A 14,970-nucleotide genomic window follows, 5' to 3' on the forward strand; every position below is an offset into this window, starting at 1 on the left:
AAAAAAGAAGACTCAGCTCAAATGGGCCCCAAGGTAAGATTTTTGAAGTATTCAAATAAAAACAGACAAAAAAAAAGACTGATAAAAGTATATGAAAAGAGAAAAAAATATATATATAAGCAAAAATAGTGAAGAACCTCATCAGAAAGAACCCCAAGTATAAGATTTATAAATTATCAGGACAAACACAAATTCACAGAAACACTGACAGAAGGAAAAATTGGGAGAGTGGTTATAAATTCTCAGTGTGGGCAAGGAAGTGTATTTTGATTCTTCAAGGATGTATCTTGATGTTTTTGTTAAGAGACTCAACTTTCCTAAGTTACAGGCGGATTAGAAACTGGTTTGCCTATAGGGGTAGCATTGATTGGGGAGAGGGGATTACCTTGAAGTTTAACTCTATATGTATATTAGAAAATAAAAATTAAAAAAGAATAAACGACTAAATTAAGTTAAAATTAAAAAAAGAATTAAAAAAATAGATAAGCAAAAGAAAACCACGGGTGTATGCATCAAAAATTCAGGTTAGAATGTTATTAAGTAATTTGATGTACTGGACATCTCAGTGTGATGGTAACGAGGTTAAAAAATTATCTGTATTTATTTTAAAAAAAAAAGGAACCAGAACATTGGTAAATATTTAAAAATAAAAGTTGTATTTATGAAGCAGTGGTGGTTGTTCTCTTGTCGTCTTCTTCTTTTTTTTTTTTTCTTCCTTCCTGGTTGGTTTTCTGGGAGAGGGGTCTGCTACGTGGGTTTTTTAGACAATGATGTTCCCTGAGTTAGGTCCTCCCGCCCGCTCCCCTCAAGGCAGTGCGCTCTGAGGAAACTGTTTTTTTCAGGCTTTTGTTCTCTGGGGTTTTTTATGTTCTTTCATCTGTTTTCTCTCACCTTGACAGCTTTTGATGGTTTTTGGAGTTTCAGAGGAGAGCAAACTGCACCCCGACTTCCCTCTCAGAGAGAAGCCTCAGAATGCTCTGCAGAGCTCCTGGCAGAGTAGGTTCTGAGTCACTGTCCCTGGGGATGCAGGAGCTCCTCGTTGTATCCAATACCAGGGCAGTGGCAGCTGTCTAGGCAGCTCCAAACCGCCAAAGAGGTTTCGCACACTGAGATTTTCCTGCTGTCCCGGGCTGGGAATGTCTGATTTTTCCAGATGCCAGAGCTCCAGGCTAGCGCCTATGAGCACCTCTCCCAAGGGAGGGTGTGGGACACACACATTTCAGGATTGCTGTCTGGCCAGGCTCCCAGCCCCTTAAGGGAGCCAGACCTCACTTGTTCTCTGGCGCACTGGCAGCTAGGTGTACTGGTGGCTCAGGGACCAAGACCTGATTTCTCTGCTGCACTCTCTCTGGCTCAGCACCAGAGGAGGCTGTCCTGGGTCCAGGGACTTTGGTCTCTGTCCCTAATCTCCAAGATTCCCAATATTTCCCCCCGTGATCCTTTGCTCTTTGTTTTTTGAGTGCTTTCAACCAGACTCCAAGTTAATGCTGGTCCCCAGATGCAGGGCACTCTTGTATTGGGGTATTACATTCCAATCAGTCACCTCTGGTGGCTCCCTCCCCCTTTTGTTTATCTTCCAGTATCAGCCCGATGTTCCTACTCTGCTTTTCCTGCCACTGGCGTATTCTGCTCCTGTAGAGATCCAGATGTGTATAATTCTGATCTCAGGCTGATTTCATGGGTGGTCGGTGTTCTTTGGTAGGTAATCAGCTCACTTTAGGGTACAGGTTGAAATTGCTCATCCTCCTACTTCCCCGCCATCTTGACTCCCCTGGTTCTTTTAAAATATTAATAAAATTGATAAATTTCTAGTCAAGCTTGTCAAAACAAAATGGACTCAAATAAATACAACCACAAATGAGAGAGGAGAAAAAAAAACACAGAAATATGAACAACTATAAGAGAACATTATGAAAAAGTATATGCTAATATATCATACAACCTGGAAAAGTGGATAAATTCCTGAAATATATAAATACCAAAACTGAAACAGGAAGTAATAGAAAACGTGAACAGGCTGATAACCAGCAAAGAAATTGAATCAGTAATCTAAAACCTCTCAATAAACAAAAGTCCAGGGCCAGATGGTTTCACAGAATTTTACCAAATATTTATTGAAGAAGTTTTACCTATTTTTTTCTCAAAGTATTCAAAAAATAGAAAAGGAAGGAAAACTTGTAAACTCTTTCTATGAGTCCAGTATTATCCTGATACCAAAATCAGATAAAAACTCTACTAAAAGAGAGAACTACACTCCAATATCCCTGATGAACATGTATGAAAAAATTAATAAAATACTACCAAAATGAAGCCAACAGTAATCACGATCCAGTGAATCAGTGGGCTTTCTTCCTTGGTTACAATGGTAGTTCAATATTTACAGATCAATCAATGTTGCATGTCACATTAATTTTAAAAAGGATAAGAAGCATATAATAATTTCAATACACTCAGAAGAAGAAACAAACCAAACAAACAAACAAAAAACATTTGACCAAGTACGACTACCATTCCTGACAAAAACCCTTAACAAAGTAGTTTTAGAGGGACCATACCTCAACATAATGAAGGCCATGTATGAATAAACCTACAGCTAATATACCCTCAATTGTGATAAACTGAGAGGTTTTTCTTTATAGTCAGGAACAAGACAGCATGTCCCCTCTCACCACTATTATTTAACACAGTACTGAACTCTTAGCCACAGCAATCAGATAATAAAAAGAAATAAAAATAATCCAAATCAGCACGAAGACTTAAATTTTCATTAATTACAGATGATGTAATACTCTATATGAAAAAGCCGAATAACTCCATCAAAAAACTGCTTGCACTGAAATACAGAATTAGTAAATTCAGGGAATAAAAAATCAGTGTACAGAAGTATGTTGCATTTCTATACACCAATAATGAATTACAAGAAAACATAATTCAAGGAATTAATCCCATTTACAATTGGACCAAAACCATAAAATACCTATGACTAAACCAAGCCAAAGAGATGAAAGATCTGTACTCTTAAAACTATAACACACTGATGAAAGAAATTGAAGATGACACAAGAAATGGAAAGACAGTCCATGCTCATGGATGAGAAGGAAAAAAAAAAAAGACTGTTAAAATGTCTTTACTACCCAAAGCAAACTGTGCATTTCATTCAATCCCTATCATAATACCAATAGCATCTTCCACAGAGTCATAACAAATAATCCTAAAATTTGCATGGAACCACAGAAGACCCTGACCAGCCAAAGCAATTTTGAAAAACAATGCAAAGTTGTAACCATCACAATTCTGAGCTTCAATTTATATTACAAAGCTGTAGTGATCAAAACAGTATGGTACTGGCACAAAAATAGACATATAGGTGACAGAACAGAATAGAAAACTCGGAAATGGGCCCACAATATAGGGTCAATTAATCTTTGACAAAGCAGTAAAATAGTTGAATAGTTGAATAGTTTGAATAGTAAAAATATAGTCTCTTCAACAAAGGGTGTTCGGAAAACTGGACAGTAACTTGTAAGGGAGTGAAATGACCATTTTCTTACACCAAATACAAAAATAAATTAATAAATGGATTAAAGATGTAAATGTGAGACAAGAAATCATTAAAACCCTAAAGAAGAACAGACTGTAACCTCTTTGACATCAGCCATAGAAATTTTTTTTCAGTGTTTCAAGATTCATTGTTTATGCACCACACCCAGTGTGCCATGCAGTACATGCCCTCCTTATAACCCACCACCAGGTTCACCCGTCCCACCACCCACTCTCCTCCAAAACCCTCAGTTTTCTTCTGAGAGTCCACAGTCTCTCATGCTTCATCTCTCCTTCCAATTTCTCCCAATTCACTTTTCCTTTCCTTCTCCTAATGCCCTCCATGTTATTCCTATCCTTCACAAGTAACTGAAATCATATGATAGTTGACTCTCTCTGCTTGACTTATTTTACTCAGCATAATCTCCTCTAGACCCGTCCATGTTGATACAAAAGTTAAGTATTCATCTTTTCTGATGGAGGTATAATATTACATTGTATATATGGATCATATCTTCTTTATCCATTCACCCGTCGAAGGGCATCTTGGCCCTTTCCACAGTTTAGCGATTGTGGCCATTACTGCTATGAAAATTGGGGTGCAGATACTACTCCTTTCCACTATGTCTGTATCTTTGGGGTAAATACCCAGTAGCGCAATTTCAGAGTCATTGGGTAGCCTTATTTTTAATTTCTTCAGGCGTCTCCAAACTGTTTTCCAAAGTGGCTGCACTTTCCTTCTAGGTATGTCTCATAAGGCAAGAGAAACAAAAACAAAAATGAACTAGTCAGACTTCCTTAAATTAAAAATCTTCCGCATATGGGGTTCCTGGATGGCTCAGTGGGTTAAAGCCTCTGCCTTTGGCTCAGGTCATGATTCCAGGGTCCTGGGATTGAGCCCCGCATTGGGCTCTCTGCTCAGCAGGGAGCCTGCTTCCTCCTCCTCTCTCTGCCTGCCTCTCTGCCTACTTGTGATCTCTATCTGTCAAATAAATAAATAAAATCTAAAAAAAAAAAATCTTCCGCATAGTGAAGGAAATAATGAACTAAACTGAAAGCCATCCTACAGAATGGGGAAATTATTTGCAAATGACATATATGTTAAAGGGTTATAGTGCAAAATATATAAACAACTTATACAATTCAACACCCCCAAAACCCAAACAATCCATTTCAAATTGTGCAGAGGACATAAATGGACATATTTCTAAAGAAGAAATTTAGATGGCCAACAGACAGGAAAAGAGGCTCATCACTCATCATCATGAAAATTACAATGACATACCACCTCACACCTCTCAGAGTTGTGAAAGTCAACACCAAAATCAATAGATGTTGGTGAGGTTGTGGAAAAAGGGTAGCACTTCTATACTGTTGGTGGGATTGAAAACTGGTGCAGCCACTCTGGAAAATAGTATGGAGGGTCTTCAAAAGTTAAAAGTAAAACTACCCTATGATCCAACAACTATTAATTAGATGTTTACTCAAAGAATATAAAAGTACTAATTCAAAAGGATACATGTACCCTGAGTATTATAGCAGTACTTTTTACAATAGCCAGCCTATGAACATATGCCAAGTTTCCATCAGTTGATAATTGGATAAACAAGTGACACTATTATACAATGGTGTATTATTCAGCCATACAAAATAATAAAATCTATCCATTTGTAAGTATGTGGATGAAACTAGAAAATATGTTAAATGAAATAAGTAAGAGAAATACAAATATCATGAGTTCACTCATATATGATATTTAAGTATATGGCATTCAAAACAAAGGAGCAAAGGGGAAAAAAGAGAGGAAGGCAAACCATGAAACAGATTCTTAGGAGAATAAACTGATGGATTCTAGAGTGAAGATTGTTGGAATGGCTTAAACAGGTGATGGATATTAAGGAGTGCCATTATGATGAGCACAAGGTGATACATGGAAGTGTTAAGCTACTATTTGTGCACCTGAGACTAAATATGACATTGAATAATAATTAACTGGAACTAATATAAAAACCTAAATAATATGAATGCATTATCAAACAAACAAGAAAACAAATAAAATGTAAAATATCCCTATCTGTAGTTTCCATTTTCATTGAAACTAAAGTGTGTGTTGTTACATATCCTTATCTTTCATTCTTTCTTTTGTAGTAAAATATTTATTGAAAAGTTATAATGTAAAATGAATATACAGACATATGAATATAAAGTTAAGTAAAGGTAAATGAATCACCTCTTTCCATAAAGTTAAATATTGTGCACCTTTTGAGATCCATAGTTTAACATTATTTCCAACACCTACACACACAAATATACACATTAATTTTATTTTATTTTAAGATTTTATCTACTTATTTGATAGAGAAAGAGAGAGAGAGAGAGAGTGGCATAAGCAAGGGGAACAACAGAAGGATAGGGAGAAGCATGCTCCCTGATGAGCAGGGAGCCTGATGTGCGGCCCAATCCCACCTGAGCCAAATGCAGATGCTTAACCAAATGAACCACCTAGGCACCCCTACAAATTAATTTTAAAAGGAAAAAACAACAAGCTTGGTTATTTCAGAGAATGCTGGTTCATTCCCTGCTGAATCCTTAAGGCTACCATACCACCTTCTGCATCAGAAGACCCTGCTTTCAGCAGGGTCTTTCAGTCCTGTAACCAACAGGATAGATTGTATGCTCAACTTTGTGGTGGTGGAGGACATGTCTTTTGTTCTTCATGACCTAAAACACCTTCCTGGTTTCAGAACACATCCCGATGACCACACACACAGGTGAACTGTGTGGGCACCACACTGGGTCAATTCTGAAAGAGGGAAGGTGCTCAGAGAGGACCTTCCAGGTGTCAGAGAAATGCCAAGGGAGTCACAGGGGCCAGCTAGCCTAGAGGGTCCATTAGGAAGAACACGGGCGGGCACAAGACCCTGGACTGAAAACACAAGTTCCTCCCTGCCTTCTCAGGATGGAGGGAGGACAGGAAACCCGGGCACAACCTGCCAGTGATCCCAGCCAAATCTGCACACTCAAGAGCCTGGTGAAGCCCCACCCTGAGGGGTCAGATTCGTCCCTGCTACCAGATCCCAGGGAAACTGAGGAATTGTCAGCCAGAAACTGGCAGAGGCCTAAGAGTACCTGGCAACCCTCCCCTACCTAGGACGCACAACATGGAGTGCAGGATAACCCAGTTCCTAAGTACTGAGAGTAAAGCAACTCTTCCAGCCTCCTCACCCAGACATAGGATGGGGATGCTGAACCGGAGTTCTTGGTTACCAAGCAAACAAAAGTGCACAGGACCACAGCCCATTCTTCTCCTCAGGGGCTAGAATCCTGATTTAGCAGAATCACTAGTTATGCTAATAAAATTTGAAATAAATAAGAAAAGGATGAAGGAACTATGGAAGTCACACATGTCTAATGCAATACCAGATATTTTATTGATTGTTACTGGTAGAACTGAGTGAAAAATTCTATGTCTGAACAAATTGGGAGATAAGGTAACACTGTACAAGCAAACTCTGTCCCTTACATGGGTCATCTTCATCCTCATAGCAGCTCTGAGTGATCGGAACTAACCACCACATTTGAGAGTTGTTGCAAATTGCTAGGGTCCTTTATGGCTGCACTGCCCTCACCCAGAATGCAAACCTGAGTCTGGCCTGTGGCATCTGAGCTGGGTGAAGTCCATGCCTACTCCATAGCCATCAGGGGGTGAAGAGACACCAGAAAGAGATGATACCCTAGGTGTCAAATATTAGTGAGAGTGGGAATGGGAGTGGTCAAAGTTAAATGAGACTGATCACTGTTTAAATAACTGTAGAGCAATGACCTGGATAGAACTAGAGTCTATTAAGCTAAGCAAAATAAATCAGTCAGAGAAAGATAATTTTCATATGATTTCTCTCATATGTGGAATTTATGAAACAAACAGATGAACATAGGAGAAGGGAAGGAAAAACAAAATAACAAATAAGAACACAGAGGGAGGCAAACCATAAGAGACTTTTAATTGTGGTGAACAAAATGAGGATTGTTGGAGGGTGGGTGGATGGAGGGATGGAGTAACTGGGTGATGGGCATTAAAGAGGGCACATGATGGAATGGCATAATATAGAAAGAATATAAAATTCTATCTTAATTTAACATTATCAATTCATTTTATTATGGTGATGATTAGTATTAAATTTGGAAGTTTGAGCTCATTGGGCATATCCATAATTCTTTTATGTTGTCAGATGTCTGGGGATTCCTTCCGATTCACCACATTATTTGAGACACTATCTGGCCCTTCTCAGTATCACATTGTAGGAGACTATTGACTCTCTTCAGTTCGGGGTCGTGAAATCCCAGATATGGGTTTTAATAACATATTATCTAGATGGAACTTTTACCCTTTCCTGTGATTTGCTACACCCATATTCTTTCTTCCACATAAACATTCTCACTATTTCTAAAGTTTTAGATGTTTCCCAAAATATTTTGTATATCTCAAGTTATTACTTAAGCTCTAATTAGCTAACATATAGCATAATATTGGTTTCAGGAATAGAATTTAGTGATTTATCACTTACATGCAACACCCAGTGCTCATCACAGTAAGTACACTCTTAATAACCATGACCCATTTGGCCCATCCCCTGCCCACCTCCTTCCATCAACTCTCAATTTCTTCTCTATAGTTAAGAGTCTCCTATGGTATATTTTACCCCTTCTATTATGTTCATCTCTTCTGTTCCTTAAAGTCTGCATATGAATGGAATCGTATGGTATTTGTCTTTCTCTGACTGATTTAGTTTGGCTTGGATAACACTAGAGTGTATTATGCTAAGCAAAAGACATATTCCAATATCTAAGAGTTCGTGAAAAAATATCCTTCCTTGGAGAATTCTTTACTCTATTTAGACCATCCTTACTTGCTTCTATCTCTTGCTCTGAACTGGACAGCTCTGTCAGTGCATCCTGTTTGATCTACCCCTTTACTCTCTCAGTTTATATTTGTTCTCTGCACCTGAACATGACCTACTTATCTCTCCCTGACGTATCCTATAATGTCTCCCCAAGGAACACTTCTCTCACCTTATCCAAATTTACCAATTTCACACCACCAACGACAGAACACTGTTGATGAGTTACTCCACACCTAACACACTGGGCTTACTGGTTCCCCAGACTATGAAGAAGTCTTCATGGGTTCCTAGCAATTGCTGAGAACATCAGGTGTCTCCTTCAGTGTCACTTCATCCAGAGTGACTGAGAGTTATCAGGTGATACCCAATCCAGTAATTTGCTTCAAAGAAACATAGAGTTTGCAGAGGTAAGTGGAAAACATAGTTTGGGAGGACCAAGGACAAGCAGGGAGGACACTTACCATCTTGGAGTCCTGTGTCATGAAGCTTATGGAGGAGAAAATATCCACCCTTTGATGGGTGACATGGCCTGCCATGTCCCCAGAGCATATCTGGGGAGGGAAGTGAAGGGAACGTGAGGACATTGTTCGTCTAGAGTGTTATGGGGTTACTGAGATGGACAGGAATTCCTCAGGGTACAGCAGCAAAATCCTGGTGTCAGAGAGAGAAGGAAAATGTCTATTTCAGATTTATTAAATAAAGTGAAATGAAGTATTTGCTAAAGAAAAAATTATTGCATTTCTGACCCTTTTCCCATTATACTCTCTGTTCTTAGCATATTTTATTCCTATCTTCAAGTCCTGAGAGTACATTGTTTGTTAAAGGAACTGTTTATGGCCTGCCTCTTACATTAGATACCGGATTTAGTGAAGGCCACTAGGCTGACCTCACTTGCTACAGCACTGAGAGTCTTCTAGGTATTTGTGGAATCAATGAATGAACTTAATTATCCCACAGACAGCCTACTACATAGAGATACATAAAAAGATGGACTTGTTTTATCTGAGTGATTATGCTATTTTTATTCTTGATAGATTCATAAGTCAAGAAAATGATAACCAAATGAACTAAATATGAAAGTAAATGTAACAAAACATTCAGTTAACTTACTGGCCTTACACATTATAACAACTATACATTGGTAAGTATTTTTGAATATCAGGCAATATTTTTAGCATCTAGCATTAATTAACATCTTACAGTTGTTATTTATCATTGAAGATCTGTGCAGTTCCCACAAAATTAGACAACACGCCAGGTTGTCTGGCTTAACGAAGGGTTCAAGTCCTGAAGTTCTGTTGTCAGAATTCACATTCTAACGTGAAGACCATTTTCTCCAGAAATTTTTGCCTATTTAACCCAAAATAGGGGCTTCATTGACAATATATTTTTCTTTAGGAAGGGAAAGGATGTTTAAGTCATATGTGTTTGTGTGTTGTGTGTGTTTAAGGGTTGTTGTGAGTGTCCAGTCCTACATTCACAACTGCCCTTTCCTAACTATAAGCTGTTTAAATCAGATATCTGAATTCAGATCTGTGTGAAGGAGAACCATGAATTTTGTCGAAATATACCTGCCTACATTTTTAAAAAGTGAGAGCATTGCATGTACATCAGGTTTATGGTAATCATTAAAATGAGAATACAAAAGTGAAATGTTAAGCAAAATGCACAACATAATTAAAGAATGAAAGACATTTTATATTTATTCTTATTGTTGTTATTGAATCTTAAGATGTTAAACTAGTTTTACTCCATCTCAATGAAGGCTTAAATAATTAGTTTTATATGTTTTACAAACAAAATATTTAATGAAATTGCCCTTGGATCAAAGTATGACCATGTTTAGAGGAGCAGACAAAGTTTAAAATGTAATCAACTGTTGAGATCAATTAGAAATGCTGAAATGTGGCGTTTAGGATTGAGAAAAATTCCTCAACTAGATCTTATGTCTGTAGGTTTCATTTCCAAAATATTGCAGGAACCTGCATAACTGGAACTTCCCTTGTTTCCTGATATTATTTTATTTTGATTACTCTGTTTTCTTATTTATGTGAGATAAAGTATAAAATCTTGATTAAAATGTTGAAAAAAAAAGTTCTGAAAGACAGACTCAGATTAAACTAAAGTGGCGAAAGTTAAAAAAAAAGTACAAAATTAATTTTGAAACCTCTTATTTTATACTGTTGTATTAAAGTGCATCTTGTATTTTCCTGTTAAAGACCATGGAGAGCACATAATTATGAATTTTTAAATATGGATATATATTAATAAATATTTATATATTTAATGATTTTATTTGCAAAAACAACCTCTTTAAAACTGCCAAATTTCTTGCCCATAGATCATTGTAGGTATATAATCATTTACCAGTAAAAGTTAAATATATATAGATCCCCTGAAAAAAAATCAGATCCCGAAATTCTCTAATCAATTTTTTTCCTTCTTTAGGCAAAAATTACTTACTAGAGAAAAATGTATCAGATTTTCAATGCATGATACCACCAATGGAATTGAAGTATGTTACGATGCATAACTAAAACAAACAAATAAACTTATAATTCTAGCTCAATGGACATTGAGTAAGAGATGTATTGCATAAATATTAATTTTAATGAAAAGTAATCTTTGAAAATAGATTAAAAGTAGATTTGTCAAAAATGTAATAATAAGTAACCAAATATACTTTATTTTTAAATGTTCCAAGTAATCCTATGAATGTCATATACTGTTTATTACAAAACCACCAAGTTGTTTTGGCACTGCAAACATCTACATGCTTGTTTTTTTCCCTAAAAGTGAAAATTGATCATTCACAAGGAAAGATATGCACATAGACAATGAGGTGATGAAAAAGTCCTTGGAAACTTTCATCTTCATAGAAATGCAAAATAGAAAAAACAAAATGAGTTAGTCTATCCATACTAGTATAGCTGAAATGAAAATGTTGATGTTGGGGCATCTGGGTGCTCAGTGCGTTAAGCCTCTGCCTTCAGCTCAAGTCATGATCCCAGGGTCGGATCATCAAGCCCCACATCTGGCTCTCTGCTCAGTGGGAGCCTGCTTCCTCCTCTCTCTGCCTGCCTCTCCACCTACTTGTGATCTCTCTGTCAAATAAATAAATAAAATCTTAAAAAAAGGTTGATGTTACCCACAATTGCTGTCAATTGTAGCAAGTGGTAACTCCTGTGACTTTCTGGCAGGCATGTAAAATTGAACAAACATATTTTTTTACTGTTTACTAAAATATTAGTCATTTTGGAGGGCACATATTGCATGGAGCACTGAGTGTGGTGCATAAACAATGAATTCTGGAACACTGAAAAGAAATATATATATATATATATATATATATATATATATATATATATATATATTACATTACCAAATGAAATAAAAACAAGTGATCACAAAAAGGATATTTTTGTCGTAATATTTTCAGACTGAAAATAGTCCACATGTTCATCATCAAAGTAGCAAGTAAACAAAAAGTACTAGATTAAGAGATAGGAATATTTTTTAGAAACAAAAAAGAGCAAACTGATGATAAATGTAAAATCATAACAGCATCTTTAAAAACATATTATGTTGAGAAAAAGGCACATGATATAAAAAATGTTCAGTTTGTTTTCACTGAAGCAAAATTCTACAATAAATATATAAACTTACCAGTAATTCTATCTTGGTTGAGTGGTTTTACTGTAAGGTCATGAAAAACACTTATGGTCTGGTGAGAATTTTCTCTAGCTATTTAGTGGGTAAGTTGCAAGCCCATGTTACTGAAACTGGTTGAACAATCAGTTTTGAGCATTCTAGTGTTTGTAAGTTACACCACAATTAAAAAGAAACTACAACTGATGTTCAAAATTTTTGACTACTTAATTCTTTAAAGAAACGCTTATTGTATGGTGTGGTGTAAAAACATTTTAATGATTTGTGATTAACATTTTTAACAATCCACAACTGGATGTGTTGATGACAATCTAGGCATAGATCCAAACTACGGAGGTCTTGTCTGCATTCAGTGTAGAATAGTAACAGGTATAGATACAACACATATATAACTTTTCCCTAGGAAATCCTGCACAGTCACTTTATGCAGTCTTTAAATGGGGGACAAATTGATGTAATCTTGGTCATGACTTAAGGCAGCACACTGACCCATACACTTTCTCAGAGCTCCCTTGACTTCATTGTTCCTCATACTGTAGATAAGGGGGTGGGACAAAGGAGTGAAGATCGTATAGAAGGCTGAAACCACTTTATCACTGTTAGCTGGCCTGTAGGATTTGGGTTGCATATAGGTAAAAATGCCAGCTCTATAAAAGATTCCCACCACAGAGAGATGTGTGGAGCAGCTAGCAAAGGTCTTCTTGTGGGCTTCTCTAGAACACATCTGGAGAACTGCAGCTAATATGAAACTACAGGAAATCAGGATGAGAGAAAATGGTACCAGAAGCATTAATACACAGCAGGTGTACAGCACATACTCAAAAAGAACTGTGTCAGCATAAGCCAAATGGACCAGAGTAGGGGCCTCACAGAAGAAATGATTGATTTCATATGCATCACAAAATGGGAAGCTCAGGACAACAGCAACCTGCATGAGCCCATCAGTTGCCCCAGAAACCAAGACCCCACAGTCATTTTCAGGCATAATTGCCAGCTTATAAGAATGGGGTACCTCAGTGGGTGGCAAACAGCCACATAGCAGTCATAGGACATGGATGCTAAGAGGAAGTACCCCTTCCCAATATGATGAAGAAGGAGATCTGAAAACCACAGCCAGCAGGGGAGATAGACTTCTGGCTAGTCAAGTAGTCAGCTGCCATTTTGGGCATTAAGGTGGAGACCAGCAACATATCCATGAGGCAGAGTTGGCTCAGGAGGAAGTACATGGGCGTGTGGAGCTAGACATCCTGGTGAATCAGGGAGAGCATTGCCTACTAGAGAGGTGAAGGCAATTGTCAGAACCATTTCAAAGAGAAATAAGTGGGCTCCTGTGTGGATAAAGAGTCCGAGGAGAATGAAATCTGAGGTGGTGCTCCAAATCTTCATGATTTAAAACAGGACTGACACTGCAAATGAAGAAATAGATGACAGTTTTCATCATTTGCAACGCTCTATGTCAATTACCTCGTTACTGATAAGTATGTACCTGATAATGATAAAAACTTTTTCAAATCTGCCAGATGTAAGATTTGAAAAAGGTATATATATACACGTTTTTCAAATCTTACATATATATATGTATATATATGTATATATTCATATATATATGAAAGATTCCCCACATATATCCCAGCAAAAATGTGGCTCCTTTTTGCAAAGTAGGATGCACAGAGTCATGAATAAGTGGGGAGATATTGGAAAATAAACAGAATAGGGAGGAGGTTCCATAATCTGGCTCCTGGAAAGTGATAGAACACCAGAGTGCAAAAGTGTCCTGTGCCAGGAACCAGGCAATAACTCACAAAGCAGTGGAATCTGGGAAAGTCCTCTAGAGCAGTGCTCAGACAGGATCCAGGAGCTGTGTGTGCACGTGGGACCCCATGGCTGCTCACAGTTTTAGAAGCACAAGAAGCAGTGACATGCTGCACCACTAGGATGATCTCTGAGAGAGTCACTTTGGGCACGTACCATAGGAGGCTTTGGTTTTTAGTGGTGAAGACGGAAAGAGAGGCTCTTTGTCCTGGAACATTTAGTGAAGAGAGCAAACTGCGATTTATTTGCACTTGGACAGAGGTTTGGGTGTGATCATTCTTGTTCTGACCCTCAGAAGGGGCATGGAAAACTGCCAGAGAACAAAAACTCAAAAGATCATCTTCCTGGGAGACCAATCCCCTTAGAGGGGGAAAGGCAAATCTGCCCAAGCAGGATTGCATGAGAAACAGCTTGACAGGACTCTCCCCCAGAAGACAGGCTGGAAGGAAAAGAGGACAACAGCCCTATGGACACCCTAAGACTTTAAAATACCCCACAACATGTGAAAATAGTATATAGAGCTCCAGGCATTGCCTCACTCCTTGCTTATTTTTCTTTTCTTTTTTGTTCACTTTTTTAAAATTTCTTTTCAGCGTAACAGTATTCATTGTTTTTGCACAAACCCAGTTCTCCATGCAGTATGTGCCCTCTCTATTACCCACCACCTGGTTCCCTCAACCTCCCACCCCACACCCCTTCAAAACCCTCAGGTTGTTTTTTAGAGACCATAGTCTCTCATGGATCATCTCCCCTTCAAATTTCCCTTAACTCCCTTCTCCTCTCCATCTCCCCATGTCCTCCATGTATTTTGTTATGCTCCACAAATAAGTGAAACCATATGATACTTGACTCTCTCTGCTTGACTTATTCACTCAGCATAATTTCTTCCAGTCCTGTCCATGTTGCTACAAATGTTGGGTATTCATCCTTTCTGATGGAGGCATAATACTCCATTGTGCATATGGACCATATCTTCCTCATCCATTCGTCCGTTGAAGGGTATCTTGGTTCTTTCCACAGTTTGGTGACCATGGACATTGTTGCTATA

The 14,970-nt window shown here is 37.8% G+C and overlaps 1 pseudogene; it reads right to left on the reverse strand.

The window, feature by feature from the left end:
- Nucleotides 1-12,543: 12,543 nt before the first annotated feature.
- LOC123938348 lies at nt 12,544-13,538 on the reverse strand (annotated as a pseudogene).
- Between the last annotated feature and the right edge of the window lie 1,432 nt (nt 13,539-14,970).

This window comes from Meles meles, chromosome 3 (genome assembly GCF_922984935.1).
Source record: "Meles meles chromosome 3, mMelMel3.1 paternal haplotype, whole genome shotgun sequence".
NCBI lineage: Eukaryota > Metazoa > Chordata > Mammalia > Carnivora > Mustelidae > Meles > Meles meles.